This window comes from Rhinichthys klamathensis, unplaced genomic scaffold (genome assembly GCF_029890125.1).
Source record: "Rhinichthys klamathensis goyatoka isolate OS25496 unplaced genomic scaffold, OSU_Roscu_1.1 h1tg000422l_1, whole genome shotgun sequence".
Classification (NCBI taxonomy): Eukaryota; Metazoa; Chordata; class Actinopteri; order Cypriniformes; family Leuciscidae; genus Rhinichthys; species Rhinichthys klamathensis.
In genome coordinates this window covers 1895255-1910749 of record NW_026606920.1, presented here as the reverse complement: position 1 = coordinate 1910749, position 15495 = coordinate 1895255, and the positions used below count along the sequence as shown (strand labels likewise).

The following is a 15495-nucleotide window of genomic DNA, read 5'->3' as shown; positions in this document are numbered from 1 at the left end:
AAATATTAAATATTGATTTTTAAACGTAAATCTTCAGTATCGAATCAATACGTAATGTTTATAAAGACCTGGAAAGTAAAAGAAAAAAAAGCGCTTGCGTCACAGCCCGGCGAGGTCACTCACGCGCACGCATGTTTATCCAGTAAGTCATGCACGCGCCCCCTGCCTGTGGAAGGTGAGCGCGAGTGTCTAGAGGAGAGGACACGAGAACGCAACTGCCTGGATCGATCGGATTAAACTCGAATTGAGTGAAATTAACACAAAGGAGAGAAGCAGAGTCGGCGAGGACGGGACGCTGAGACGCCGACTTTACCGACAGCATTTGAATTTCGACAGTTATTCACGTATTTAAACGGATTTTCGGGATAGATGAAGAGGAGTTAATTGGTGAAAACCCTAAACTGACCCGCGTTGAGTAGGGTAAGGAATAGTCTTTATTTCTAATGATACAATATGAATCAAGAAACTTTATCAGTAGCACACAAACTTATCGGGTAGTTCCTAGCGTTTTTAACATTGTTGTACAAATATACCCGCACTTTCATTGTGAGAAAACTGTTTTTGAGTGTACATTTAACTTGTTTTGTACGTTACCATGGCGGTACCCGCGGTGTAAACTGTTTTAAAACGGCGAAAAGTTGTTTTAATTAAACTTTTCACAGGGAACACCGAAACCGGAGGTTAGTTTTTCGTTTCTTCACATTTTAACTTCTCGAAGAATCTCAAACTAGCTCGAGCACATGCTAACATTAGCTCGTTTAGCTCAGGCGCACTGCATTGTATAGAGCCGCACGGATCCCTATAGGAGTGGAAGCGAGATATATGTTAGTTAAATTGTAGCCTATACTTGCAATTTCAGTTCGAGGTCTAGAAAAACACTCATATCCTTTACATTTCTCACGAATCGATGAAAATATTTTTTTTCAAAACCACATAAAGTAAGCGTTCGTTAGCAAGCTAATTGTTGAGACACGAGGTGGTTTGAGCGTAGAGGTGAGTCATTGGCCGAGCTGAATGAGGGAGATCCCCGACCCCTCGTATCAACAATTAAACTCAAAAATAGTTTTCACGCGCACGAAACTTCACGTAAGAATAGCCTTAAAGTTTTATGCGTGTGGGTTTCGCTTATAACATTCGATGATGCTCGAAATATTATGTGTAAACAGCAAAGCGAGCAGGAAAGTGCGCTCGTCCAAAGGACAATATAGATACCGGGGAAGGTTGCTTGAGGCCAGATGGTCAATTTCTCGTTTTCTTTATCTCTTCGTTTATAGAAGTCAAAACTTTAATGGATTTCATGAATCTCGATTCATAGATGTTGCTTGTGTTCTGGGTTGGGGAAATGTTTTATTTGTATCGTTTGGTCGGCTGTGAGAGGCGCGTTGGAGAGGCAGGCGTGCGCTGAGGGTAATTAGCTAGTTGGAAGTGGCCGATCTGCTGAAAGAGACGGACAGCGTCGACTTCATTGTCTCACGACAAGCTAACTTGCTAGCTGGACACAACTCATCTCACATTTCTTTTGTCCCCTTTCCCCCTCAACAGGTATAAGGGGTTAAAAGGGAGGAGGGATCGGACGACACTTTATTTGAGGGGAACTGAAAAAATGCACCTGGTTTATCTTTGGGAGAGTTTCCGTGTTTTTCAAAAGTTTACGAGTTTCTTTATGTCGTACTATTCATAAAGTCGAACAGGTTTTATTATCCAATCTCCATATTAAAGCCACACAGAAAACTTGAAAAGCACCTGCTTCATTTACAGCCTTGTAGAGCCACGAATAGGGGAAAAGCTCATTTATAATTTATCATGTAGTGTTTTTTATGCCATTTTAACCCGTATCTGTATTTTGTCGTTCAAATTAACTGAAACAACTGTCGTTAAAATATTTAGTGTTTAAAAAGTTATTTAAAACACTATTTTAATCTTGAAAGTCTAACAAAGAATCGTGTAAAGATGGTATCGTCGTTGTCTCTCTGCCTCAAGTCTTTAACCTAAGATGGCAGCTTAATGTGTGTCGGTCCACTCAATGAGCAGATATTATGAAGACGGTATGGCAGAGCATATGTGAGACTGCTTTGTAGTCGCTTTAGGCTTCTCATCTCGCTTGCCTTTTCTTGTGGTTGCCGGGGCTTGTTCACTAGTTGCATCAAATCGAAAAATCAGGTGCTGGTTCCTCTTTTGTCCTTAGAGAAAGTTTGAATCCAACTTGTTGTTGTTCCAGTACACATTTGTATCTAGTGTAAAGTCGCTTACAGTGCATAACTTCGCCCATGTACTGCATTTGATCTGTGAGAAAACATTATTTGTATGACTTACGTAAGCTTCAGTTGCAGTTCATGTTAAGAGAAATTCGTGTCGATTTAGTCTGCTCAACCTTTTATTGAACTAACGAGATTTTCGATAGCAACTTGCTTGTTCTCTCAGCCAATTTTGGCACTTTAAACTAACAATAAGGGGGTATTTATTTCTTGTTTTATTGATATCTCAGCAAAATTTAAGTCGTTTAGTTTAGTTTGTATGCTTTAATTAATGAGATATAAAATATTGTACCTAACCTAGTTCTGTGACTAAATGCAAGTATGGCATATTATGTCTGTTGCATCCTTTACTACATGTACTTTTAAAGGGATAGTTCACCCAAAAATGTAAATTACTCACCTTCATGTTACTCCAAACCCGTAAGACTTTCGTTCATCTTCCGAAACACAAATTATCTTTTTGATGAAATCTGAGAGCTTTTTGTCCCTCAATTGCAAGCTAGGCAACTGACGCTTTGATGCTTCAAAAAGTTCATAAAGAGATCGTAAAACTAATCCATATGAGTTGAGCGGTTTAGTCCACGACAGACACGATCGCTTTATGTGATGAACAAATTGAATTTAAGCTCAAGCATTTTTGCTTGACGTGCAAGAACCAATGAGGTTCATTCTCGTGTGCAGGTTCGGTTGAGCTTCTGTTTATGTTCGCTAATCAATGTTTAATTTATATGTGGACAAAAGACCAAATTCAATCTGTTTATCGTATAAAGCAATCGAGTCTCTTCTGACAATTTGGACTAAACTGCTCAATTTATATGGATTAGTTTTATGATCTCTTTATGAACTTTTTGAAGTATCAAAGTGTCAGTGGCGTAGCTTTCAGCGGAGGGACAGAAAAAAAAGACCTTAATTTGTGTTCTGAAGATGACCGAATGTCTTACAGGTTTGGAAGGACATGAGGGTGAGTGATCAATGACAGAATTAACATTTTTGGGTGAACTATCCCTTTAAGTGCATTGCATGAGATATACAAGATCCAGACAGCTATGTTTACCAATTCATTTGAATCAGTATTAGTGTTGTTTTGATAGTGAAATGCTTTACCCTGGCCTCTAGACGCCTACACACTGCAGTTTTAAACCTATTTAAACCTAAGTCTCCTGTGCCTTGAAACAATACAATGAACATGAAAATCTATGCCATAGTTATGCATTGCAAAACAGTGAGCATAGATATAATATTTTTAATTTGTTACGATTTTAAATTAATGCAAGCCATCCTGGTACTAAACTAGCCGGGGGCTGGCTGTGACAAATTTGGAGACCTGCGGTAGAGTGGGTCAGGCACCCCCTGCATTGACACATGTGCACACAAACACTGATATTGGACGTGCTTTCAAAGCTGGTATTTCAGATATCTGACAACATGCTTTCAATCCACGCCAGGAGCAGCACCGCTGTGTGCAGGCCCTTTCCCTCCAACCCCTCCTCTTGCCGTGGGTTAGCAGGAGGGCTGCAGTGGCCTGTTGTGCTGCAAAACAAGCAGGTTTTTTTTTTTTTTTTTTCACTGACCATCCCCCTCTTCCCTGCCACACAGAAGATGGAGGAACCGTTTCAGATGAATAGCTTGGAATGGATGAGTCCTCTAATATTCAAATGAGAGGTGCTGGCCTTTAATGGATGAAGATTTAGATATTTAAATTTTTCTAAACTTAGGGGCTTGCTGCATATGAATTTATTTCTGTTTTTCCTCTTTAAAGACCTTATTTTTTCATAAAGTTTCTATAAACTCCGCATTTATATGGGCAGCGAACAAAGTGGTGCAAAAATAATGTATCTGTACCATGATCTTCTCTGTTAGTGCGTGTTTAATCAAGCCTTTCCAAATATCTTTAAAAGCTTTCATAATCACATCCGCTGTTAATATTGTCGTGCATGCAATTCACTGTGTTTGTGTCGTTTCCCCTTTTTTTTTTTTTTTTTTCAAACAAAGCAGCCTTTTTCCACTCATACAACAACTTTAAACTTGCTTTTTTTCTGTCATAATTTCTTAAAGCCACACATGGTCTGAATTCGTAGGCTTTTTAGTAGTGGATTTAATGTAGAAATTCCCTTCAGGTCATTTCTATGTCCCATGTGGCTAAAGGCAGTCGTCAGAGCCTCAGGATCCTTAAAATCATCAGAGCTGAGGGAATGTCAAAATCAGTGGTACAGTAACATTGACATGATGATTATGATTAGATTAAAACGTTCCATTACTACATCATGTAGTATTGTTATATTGATATATCGCGATATAAAATGTGACCGTATGTATCTGGGATGTGAACAATGAAATGTGATTGAGTTAGTTTTATCCAAGACTCACTCGGCCCACTGTATTTGAGGTATAATTCACCCAAAAATGAAATTTCTTTCATCTTGGACTCACCCTCATGTCGTTTCAAACCTATAAGATCTTTGTTCATTTTCCAAACACCAATGAAGAGCTTTTTTATTATTATTAGTAAACTTGAGAGATTTCTGGATTTCTGTCCCTCCATTTAAAGTCCATTCCCTTAAAGGGATACTCCACCGTTTTTTCATATTAAACTGTTATTCCCTTAACTAAGATGAGTTGATGCATACGTCTCTCGTCTCAGTGCGTGCACTCAATCGCTCTAGCGCGCGAGACAATTTGATAGCACTTAACTTAGCCCAGTTCATTCATTAGGATCCAAGCAGAGAAGCGACAGTGCTTAGAACGGGTACTCACAGGCCAATCTTTGATTACGCGACACCGTTAATACACAGCGCTTAAAGATCCAGTGAGAAAGCATTTGAATTCGCCGCAGGATTGATAACATTGCTAGCCTGGTTAAAACCAGACCATTCTCAGTTGTAACTGAGTTATGGTCTGGCAAAGCGTCATAGACAAATCATTTCCAGAGGGGCGTCACCAACGGACGTCGCGGATAGACCTAAAACCAATCAGAGCGATGAAGGAGATGACGTATGCAGAGCGGCGGAGAAACATCTCCGTGTGTTGTTCTTTGCTCGGTTTTTAACAAAAGGAAACGTTCAAATTGCTTAAAACAGAGGCGATGGCTGATTTGAACGAGTGATGTTCGACGGCGGCATCCATCTTTGTAATGTAGGCTACAAAATCTGCTTCAAAATCCCAGCGCTGTCGTCATCGTGTAAAGCCCGCCCCAACGTTTCTGATTGGTGCAGCGATTTCGGCGGATTGGAAATGAGCTTGAATGAGCTCTTTGCCAGACTAACTTTCAGAGCAAATCTAAATTTGCCGGAAGTTGTCTGGGTTTTCCCAGGCTATAACATCGCTACAAGATCTAGTGAGAATCATTCAAATTAAGCACAAAATTCAGTTTTAAACCATAGCTATCAGATCAAACAGCGCTGATGTGGAAACCAGGAGAGACATTGTGCCATGAACAAACAAGTCATAGAAATCAACATTATTCACCATGGGTTTAATGTAGTAATACTAACTTTAACCATGGTATTGTGGCATAAATAGTCAAATGTTTTTAAATTTCAGAGTTCATACGAACTTTTGATAGAGAAATTCAAGCACTTTTCACTTTTACACTTTAAATGTTATTTTTAATGTGATGACCAAAAACATGATTTGATCATCTTTCAAAGGTTGTTCCCATTTGTAAACTGAAAGTTGTAGAAATAATATATAGCCTATCTATATTTCGCCTCTTCCGCATTTAAAATTATTTGAATGTGTAAATTGGCAAGACGAAACACGTCCAAATTCTAAACTTTCATTCTGATGATTCAATTTAGCAGTAAATCCGCGAATCACGTGTGCCGAACCGTGGGGCCTGATCCTTACGGATCAACTGTGATCCGTTCCACCCCTAGTTGTCATTGTAAATATTCACTTTCACATATGACCACAGGAAAAGGGGCACATTCAGCAGACTGACACCGACACACTATAATTTTTTGTATTTATTTTCAACAAACAATAACTAAAATCAAATCCATAGAAGCTTGTGAACAGTATTTGAAGTGGCTGCATGCAAGTTCTGCTAATTCTCAAGCCGAGCGAGAGTTATAGTCTCAAGTTAATTATTAAACCAAACAAAATACAAAATTTAAAAAACACTCAGCAATGTGATTATTTTGAGTGATGGGGTTTAATCAGTGATATTTATTACTAGATTTGCTATCCGGCGTCTCTCCATCACCTCCTCAAACCTGCTACCCTTAGTGTTTTTACATGTAGAAAAGGTGAAAAAGCGTATTACACTGTCCAGTTTTCTCCCTGAATGATGTGAGTTCCTGTAGCGATTCTCGATTCATCATGAATGACCTACAATGGCAAAAAAAATCACTCACTTCACTCACATCACATTCTCTAGATCTACCGCCTCGATGGCAGGCAAGTATTTAAATTCAGTAGAAAAGTCTTTCCTCTTCATAACATAAGGATCACGTCCAGATTATGTTGTGATTTTCTGTTTGTACTTTTCTAAACCAGCACAGTATGGACTGTGGACTCCCATCTCGTCCATACTGCTTTTCACTTCCTGCCTATCAGAATTTCGCACGTCTTCAGAATCATGTGTCTACAAACAAGCTATTTCCACTCACTAATATTTTTTCACACGTTTTGCTTTTATATTTAGACATTATGAAATCACATGATAAAATATCAAATCAAGAAATAATTTGTCAAAGTTTGGCACCTTTTTTTATTTCAAGTATATGGTTAGTCAATTTCTAAGTCATTTCAGTATGATACTAGAGAAGAACAGTGGTACATTTAATAAGCGTAAAATATTTAAAAGTTAATTTTATCTCCATCTTAACTCAAGCTCACTCCTTTAATGTCAAATCTGCATTTCCAAGAAATAAACATGTAGCTACTTAGTAACTGTGCGTATTAATGCAAAACAATAGTAATTTTATGATTAAATTACCTTGATTAAAAATCCCCCCCACAGCGCCACCAGATCAGGTGCTGTCACCAACATCTGTAGAACACACCAGTGCTCCTGCTCTTAAATGTTAGTCTGGAGCCCTGATCTGGTTAAGCTTCCTCCATACTATGTCAGTGACATGGTTGAGATTATTTCGGTTTAAAGCCTTTTCTGTCTTCTGCTAGAGGAACAGTGGAATTTCATGGCTTCTTGCCCCAGCTGACCCTGCTGCAAGTTCTCAGCTGGTTCTCAAGTGCCAGAGGCAGACTGGGTGACAGCAGGTCTGGAAGTGAAGGTCAAAGTTCTCTCTTCCTTTTTTTTTCTTTTTTTCTCCTACCTCAAATCTGCTTTCTCTGTGATTGTCTGTGACTTTTAGCGCACTCAAGCTCTTGTTTTTATGTGTCTGAAATGTTGCCATCTAACTGTTCCTTCTAATAAGAACTGCTTCATATTTAAACTGTAATGATTGTTGCATGACATCATATCACGCACGGACTGCACCGCTCTCCACAAGCAACAGGTTTTGTTTTTTACCCCATTTGGGTGAGCTAGCACGATAAAGTGTGAAGGGGGGGAAAAAAACCTCATCCGTTTAATTACAGAAGCATTGTGTAAAGGAACCAGTTTACGCAAATGGAGCAACTCTATGGCCCTAACCCCCGCTCACTCTCCAGTTACCCACCCGTCGCATCCTGTGTCACCCTCACACTGTCTTTGTGCTCAGTTACTTGCCACAGATACACCCCCTCCAAACCCCCGCCCATGCATATAATGTGGAGGAGCACACATATAAATTATGCCCAGCTGCAGTTACAGCTTCTAGTGGGGGTTGTTGAAGAGGGGAATGAAATAAAAGGAATGCTGCTGGAGAGCATTTGTTCAAGGAGCTTGTTTTGAGTGCAGCCCCTCTTTTTTGCTATGATGCACACCTCGTATGTTAAACTTAAACTCAAGAGACAAACCACAGGTGGCCATAGACCTGCCCTCTCAACAACTTTTAAAGCTCCCTGTGAAATGGGAAAATTGGGGAGGTAGGATTGGTTAATCAGTGACTTGCTTGCCGAGTGCATTAAAGAGACTGTCGGTGTTAATGACTGCAATCACACGCACTTGGTGGGCCTTTCCTCCCCCACTTTTTTTCCCTTTAGTCTTTTTCTGTGCTAGTATCACCGTGCATTGCTCTTTTGGCAAGGCCACGTTGGTTGGTTTGGTTTCAGGAAAAAACAATGCGGGTTGGTGCTCTGACACAGATGGCTGAAAACCGGCTCAGACTGCTTTTATGTTTATCGCTAGTGTCAAAAGATGATTGTTGAACGATTAATGAAAGGGAGCATGAACTTGTTTACCCTTATAAACACGAGCTTATTGTTAGCATCATCCCAGAAATACTGATGTTTTGTTGGCAACTGTTACTGAGTGATTTTGCTGGGTTTTTTTTTTTAGGTAACCAGATCTCAAATGTATTCTATATTAATAATCAAGTGACCTTCAATGTAACTTCCATGCAAGATGAAAAGTAAGTCAGTGTGACCTATAATGTTCATCAAATATGTATTCATAGAATAAGGCTTTATCAAACATTAATGGTGGTTTTGTTTATCCCATTAATGCCACATGCACCTCCTATATTTTGTATGAGGAATGGAAAAAACCTCAGTGAACTACTCGTGTAGCCATGACATCTAATAATCAGTTATCAGTGCGACTGATTGGCTTTCTTACATTGTGTAACTTAAATGTTATGAAAGTGATTTTGAGTAAGATGGTGAGTTGCACGAATCCCTTCCACACATAGTTGGCAAGAGATGTTACCTATTTTGTTCCTCAGTGAGACCTTTCTCATGTCGTTACAGTCTCCATAAGTATCAGAGCTGCATGATTGTGGATGAATTGAGAATCACAATTTTTTTGTTTCAAATAGAGATCACAATTCTCCCATGGTTCTGAACTAGAGCCCGACCGATATATCGGCTTGCCGATATTATCGGCCGATATTAGGCATTTTCCAAACTATCGGTATTGGCATTTATAATGGCCGATAAATGAATATTTAAAAAAAATGCGGGTGCGGTGATTCATGTAAGGGTGGCGCTGCCAATAAAGCACCTAAAAGCTGGTTGGTTGTTGTGTTAAATCTTACCCTGATACAATAGTGCTATTTTCTGATTGGCTATTGTGTAGCCCCTTTCTTTTTTTTGATTGGCTGATAAGTGGCAGGCTCGACTGCAGAACTCCAGGGGAGACACGTTTGATTCCTGCCGGTTCCATAGTGAAAACAGCGCGACCAGAGACATTTTGGGCGCTGCGGCACATTAAATATATTATAAACAGTTTTTCCGCGAGAGAAATACTACTTTTGCGCAATGAAAGATTATTAATAGCCTTTTTTGTTCTGTCCTATCTATCATATGTTGCTGCCTCATTAAACAGCTGTGCTATACATAGGGCTGTCGTGGTGAAGGAATTTCCCTTGCGGTAATTTTGAGTGGCTCAATAGCGCGATATGCGGTATTACCGCCATTTATTTATATTTATTTGTTACTATAAATACTTGTTATGACGTGGTCAGCATACACAAAAATAATGTAACCAATGTAACCGAAACTAAACGGCGTCTCTGCGCATTGAAAGACTGTCACTCAGCGCGCAGTTACATTGTTATGCCAACGGACTGTCTTTGAGTGAGTCATTAAACCGTTCATTCAACGAAAACGTTCAAAAAAGCTAATTCCTTAAATGATAGATGTAATGAAACAAGGCGTTAATTTTTTTTTTTTTTTTTTAATTTGAGGTCCACTTTTCAAGGCTCAGGTGGCCAGCAATGCTTCACTTTTGGGCAAAGCTGAAGCAATGCTTCACTTAATAGAGACCAATGCGTGACTCGCTGCTTTCCCCCCACGGCTTCCTCGCGCTGTGTAATGCTGACCAGCGCTGACGCCATTCATGGTAAATACCCTTACGTTAAAAGGATGCTACGACAAATATTTTGCTTTCCTTGGAAATGGCAACCTTTTCACGAATATACATGACTTGACTTCAAAGACAGACGCAGGTAATTGCACGCGTTTAGGCGATCTCATTCACTGTCTGTTTAGGCTTAAGTCCAAATCCACGAAGCCTCTGTACAAATCACCATGATAAACAGTCTTGTTATCATTATTAACTTATTTAACATTCAATACACATGGTACTAACTACGAAGGGTGGCCTTATGAAAAAAGAAAACGCGGTTTGGCGGTTGCTGCGGTTACTTGCATTCCTCTGCGGTTGGCCTGTCAGTAGTGCGGTATTGCAATATTGCGGTTATCGCGACAGCCCTAGCTATACATTTAAAACATGTCTCAATTTTATAGTAGCCTATATAGGCTATATATAATAATTTATCTTTTTGATTTTTGTTATCTTGTTTTTCATGAATGTATTTTACAACAATACAAAGAGCAATTTGTAACGTTTGACCAGATTTAGTGTTACACTTATTGTCTCTTATTTGTTCCCCTAATTTTTTTCACTAAATGTTCAGATTTTATACAATTATTGTGCACTCGTGATTTTTCTAGACTAAATTTTACTGCTGAATTATCCACTAATCTAGTTTATAATAGCATTTTTGTCACAGATCATATATTTTTTGGAAATTATACTTTATATATTCTGAGTATTGGCCGATACCGATACCAATCCGATACCAGTGCAGTTTTTTTTTTATATCAAGTAAAATTTCTATAACTGTGTTTAACACAATGTTAAACACATAGTTATAGAAATTTTACTTGATATAAAAAAAAAAAACTGGATTGGTATCGGTATCGGCCAATACTCAGAATTTTGGGATCGGATCGGTTTTGAAAAAGCGGTATCGTTGCATCCCTAATAATAATAATGTCTAGTGCGGTGGCTGTGATATATATATAAACCTACCAACGTCTGTTGCCATGATTTTTGGAATTACTGATCGCGAGAGGAAAAAATGTTTTAGTCGCATAACGTTTAATGGAAACGCCGTCATTTCGCAATAGTTTTTTATCGATATTTAGAAAAAAAAATTGCGCAAATCTGTAATGGCAACGTGACAGCGTTTAACATAGACTAACTTCTCAGAGTTATAGTGTTCATTATACTAACCATTCAACTCCGGATTGATTCTGGAGGAATAAGCACCGGCAACAATCCGCCCTCCAGCGCAAGCTCATGTTTTGATTCAGATCGTGCTCGAAGAGGAGGGGCTATTCGCGTCTCCGTTGTCAGTTTGTGACAACCCTAACCTAGTTAAAAAATCTGAAAATCAATCTGTGGCGGTCAGTGTTGATATTGTGGCGGGCCGCCACAAATTAATGAATGTATGGGAAACCCTGATATGCAATAATAATATATTATAATTATTTCCAAAAAATATTTAGTTTTACTCTGCCTATTTTTTTACTCCATTTACTCTGACTGATCCAATCAGTAACTGAAGGACTGAAAATATCAGTTGTTTTAACCATTCATTAAAATGAATTGGTTCAAAGGAGTCATTAGTTCGCGAATTGGACGTGTCATTATCGGATGTGTAGCCTACGCGTTGTGTGATTATCCCGGCAGCTAGGACATCCCACAAGATTTGTCTCAACACAGAAAACATTTAATCACTGGATAGGTTTTTTCGTTTATTTAAAGTGTGGTTTATGTCAGCTGAATGTGCGGAACGCTTTTCAGAGAAGATAAGGTATTTTAGCACAATTCACACCCAGCGGTAATTCAGGAAAAATATATATCCGAATGCTCCACATGAAACTATGGTCTTCCGACCTTTTACCATCGTGTCAATTTATTTTGATTAATATGTGCCAGGGAGAGAGAGCAAGACAGCGCATAGGAGACGGTGAAGCCTAGTTTATACTTTCGCCTGGCTCCGAAGAGAAAGAGTGCGCGCGCGTGACCGGGGCTCTCTCTCTCTGCTCGTTCTTCAGTTGCGCCCTGTCACACGCACAGCAGTTCGTCTACATTACTCACTGATCAAATAAGACTATGGCGGGACAAAAATTCGCTTTGGAGCAGGAGCATCGATAAGAGGACTCGTTAACGTTGAGGGCATACAATATCGATGGTTCATAAAACTTAGAACCGGTTCTCTTAGAACCGGTTCACATAAAACCTAGAACCGGTAGTAGGTGTTACCGGTGTTCAGAAGCAACACTGGTTACATCTCTTGCCCACCGTGGCCCCCCCCCCCCCCCCCCCCCCCCCCACTGTTGATTTGATGTTTTTTTATAAAATTTAGTTCAGTTAGAGAACAGACACTATTAAACTGAACATGTCTGCTTAATAAATCATGAGCTGAACGAGAGTTGCTGCACAGATCAGCAACAGGAGTCAGGTTTCATTCATCACGTGCACGTGTTAGTTTCGTTTTCAAATTAGCCTCATTTCAGGGCACAATAACAAAACAGTGCTGCTCCGCACGACCGCACCATTATGCATGCCGGTGCAAACACGCGCATTTTACGTTTGCCTTTAAATTAGCTATTTAAAAATCCCCCGCCGGTGAGACCGGGTTTACCGGAGTTGTCTAGGGCTGGTCCGAATACCTTTTTTTTTTTTTGAGCTTCGAAGCTTCGGTAGTAATGAGCATCGAATATTCGAAGCTTCGGAATCTCTATATGTCTGTCTGTCGTTTGCATTTTTATTATTTCGAGAACCGTTCATCCAAATGACTTCACAAGGGAGTGCAGTGTCGTATTTGGTGCAATATAGATAGACAGTAGGGGTGGTTAATCGGTCTGATTTCCCGATTCGATTCGATTACGATTATTGAAGTCCCGATTCGATTACAGTCGATTTTCGATTATTAACGATTCTCGATTAGCGATTAGCGATTATTGATTTTCCATTTCACAACAGTAAACGAAAATACACTACAAAGTGTTTGCAGTATTAAAAAAAGTCAGCTGCTGAATTACTTAACTCTTTTATTGAGTCACAACAACTCAAAGCACTTTCTGTGTCGTGTAGTTATAACTTCAGAATTATTTGTATGTAGCTTATGTTCTGTAGAACACAGAAATGAATACATCACATTGTGTTGTGACTCATCAAGTTGAACTAAACAATAACAAATAAATGAAAGGCTTATTTCCTTTAGGAAGTAGATCAGAACCAACATACTGTAGAAATTGGACAATTTTCTTCTAGAAAGACAAGGTGTTGTAGCAAGCAACGCTCGTTAGGCCGGAGACACACTGGCTGCGTGGCGTGAGCGTGGCGTTTCTGTTGCGTGTCAGCTGCGTCACGTTTTCTGTGTCTTTGCACACCAGAAACGTGTCTGCTGCTAGGTGACATAGAGCAGGGGTTCTCAAACATTTTGGAGCCAGGGACCCCTTACAGGGGAAAAACATTTCCAAGGACCCCCTCATATTTATAACAGTGACTGAGCCTAAAGTTAATGTGGGAGCGGTTAATGAAATATTTTGACACAAATAGTCTCGACCCAGGGTCATATGCAGGGTTTTCTAAATAGCATACTGAGGTCCCAAAAGTGATCTTGCTAGGGGGGTTCGGGGGCATGCCCCCCCGAGGAATTTTAGATTTTCTTGATCTACACGTGCATTTTAAGGTGTTTTTAAAGGGTCATGAAACCCTAAACCAAATTTTCTGAGATTTTAACAGAGGTGTGTGTTGAACAACATTGAAGACAATGTTAGCATCTGTTAGATTTAATAGTAGGGCGAAAATGGTTAAATTTTAGTTTTTTCCAGCTATTTTCGTCTTCCGGGTTTAAAATCTTCATCACAGGCTGTGACGTGGCAGTGCACAGTGTAGTGCGTTGATGACTCATCGGTCTCTCATAATTATTGAGACTGAGTTTTTATATCCTATGAGAAGACACGGTCTCTTAATTATTCATGACACCACGTGGATCTTTCCACAGACATGTCAAACTGTGATATCGCGTAGTAAAGGAGAGAGACAATCATGGGACGCAAGTGCCGCAAACATTTTACCCGAGAGAGCTTCGAGAATTGGAGAATGGTGGACTTCGGCCTTGTCGATGACCAATGCAAGTTACGTCTTGCGAGTAATGCGGTACCAAGTCCTGAGGACTTTTCTATCCCTTCAGAGTGTGTCTAAAATGTAACCCTGGTCATTTTACTTGCCTTTTGTTAAATAAGCGGTCGTTATGAACATTTTAGATATTTCGATAATATATCAATTGTATGCTTAATGCGGGAGACTTGTGAATGTGTAGTGTTGACGTGCGGGCCGGGCGACACCGTGTTGTGTGTGTGTGTACGTGCAGGCAGGCGAGCCTGCGAAATGATTCGGGGTCAGAGAGAGAAGCGGTAGGATGTGTGTTTGGACGAACGACTGAAAACTCTGAGATTATTGTTCATTATTGATCGTACATTGTACAGAGGTCAAAATTATTGTACAAATACGATAATTATCGTACATCTGGCAACACTGCTGGCTGATGACAGTTCCCCCTCTCCCCTGCCGTGCCACACCCACTCCCTCCCTTCTTCTCACAGCCATCCACGCCCATTTAAGTTGCATTTTTCAAAAAGATTATGAGCTAGACTTGAGCTGATAGAGGGGGGTTTCATGACCCTTTAAGGCCAAAATTTTTACTTTTTTCTTGATACCCAGAAAGAATGGAAGTGCAATGTGACAACATGTCCCATAGGTGGGGCACATTGTAACATGACCATATGACAGATTAAAATGTTATCTGATCTAATCAAACAAATATACAAGACAAACAAAACAGCTATACAACATAGTTCAAAACATATTCATTGTAACGCAGTGTGACAACATGACCCACTTGCACAACTGGGATTTACGTTGTGCCCTGCTATTCCCTATATTTCCTTTCCCGGTTGATACTTTGCAAACTGATTGTTTCTGTCGTTCGTTTAAAACTTCTATCTAAAACAGCTGTTTAGTTTAGCGATTTACATCTTATCTCGCACTTTATGACCGAATAACTGAAGCGTCATGCGGAAATTCGCGCTCGGCTTGCAGCTTCTGTGAACATAAACCCGCCTACTTTGATTTAATCTCCGACTCAAACATTTTGACATTGACGAGCGCTGTGAAGCCTTGTTTATACTCGACGCGGCCGCAAGAGCGCGAAGTGCGCGCGGCAAAAATGACGTCATTGCGGTGTGGGCGGTCGTGCGCGTTGGGTGCGCAAGACCCCATTTCGCCTGGCGGTGTGCACGGCACTTTTTGTAACATCGCGCGCGGCGCCGCATCCGAAGATGAACGACTTCGAGCCGAATCTGGCCGAACTGGTGCGTCTGTATCAGCATGTTT

At 40.0% G+C, this 15495-nt stretch overlaps 1 protein-coding gene across 1 annotated transcript in view; it reads left to right on the top strand.

Annotated features, from left to right (window-relative positions):
* Window positions 1-156: 156 nt before the first annotated feature.
* Window positions 157-15495, top strand: part of chd7 (chromodomain helicase DNA binding protein 7) — a 74085-nt gene continuing 58746 nt past the window's right edge. The window contains exon 1 of the mRNA XM_056235512.1: window positions 157-420. The gene's annotated coding sequence lies outside the window, so the exon portion shown is untranslated. The remainder of the gene's footprint in view (window positions 421-15495) is intronic.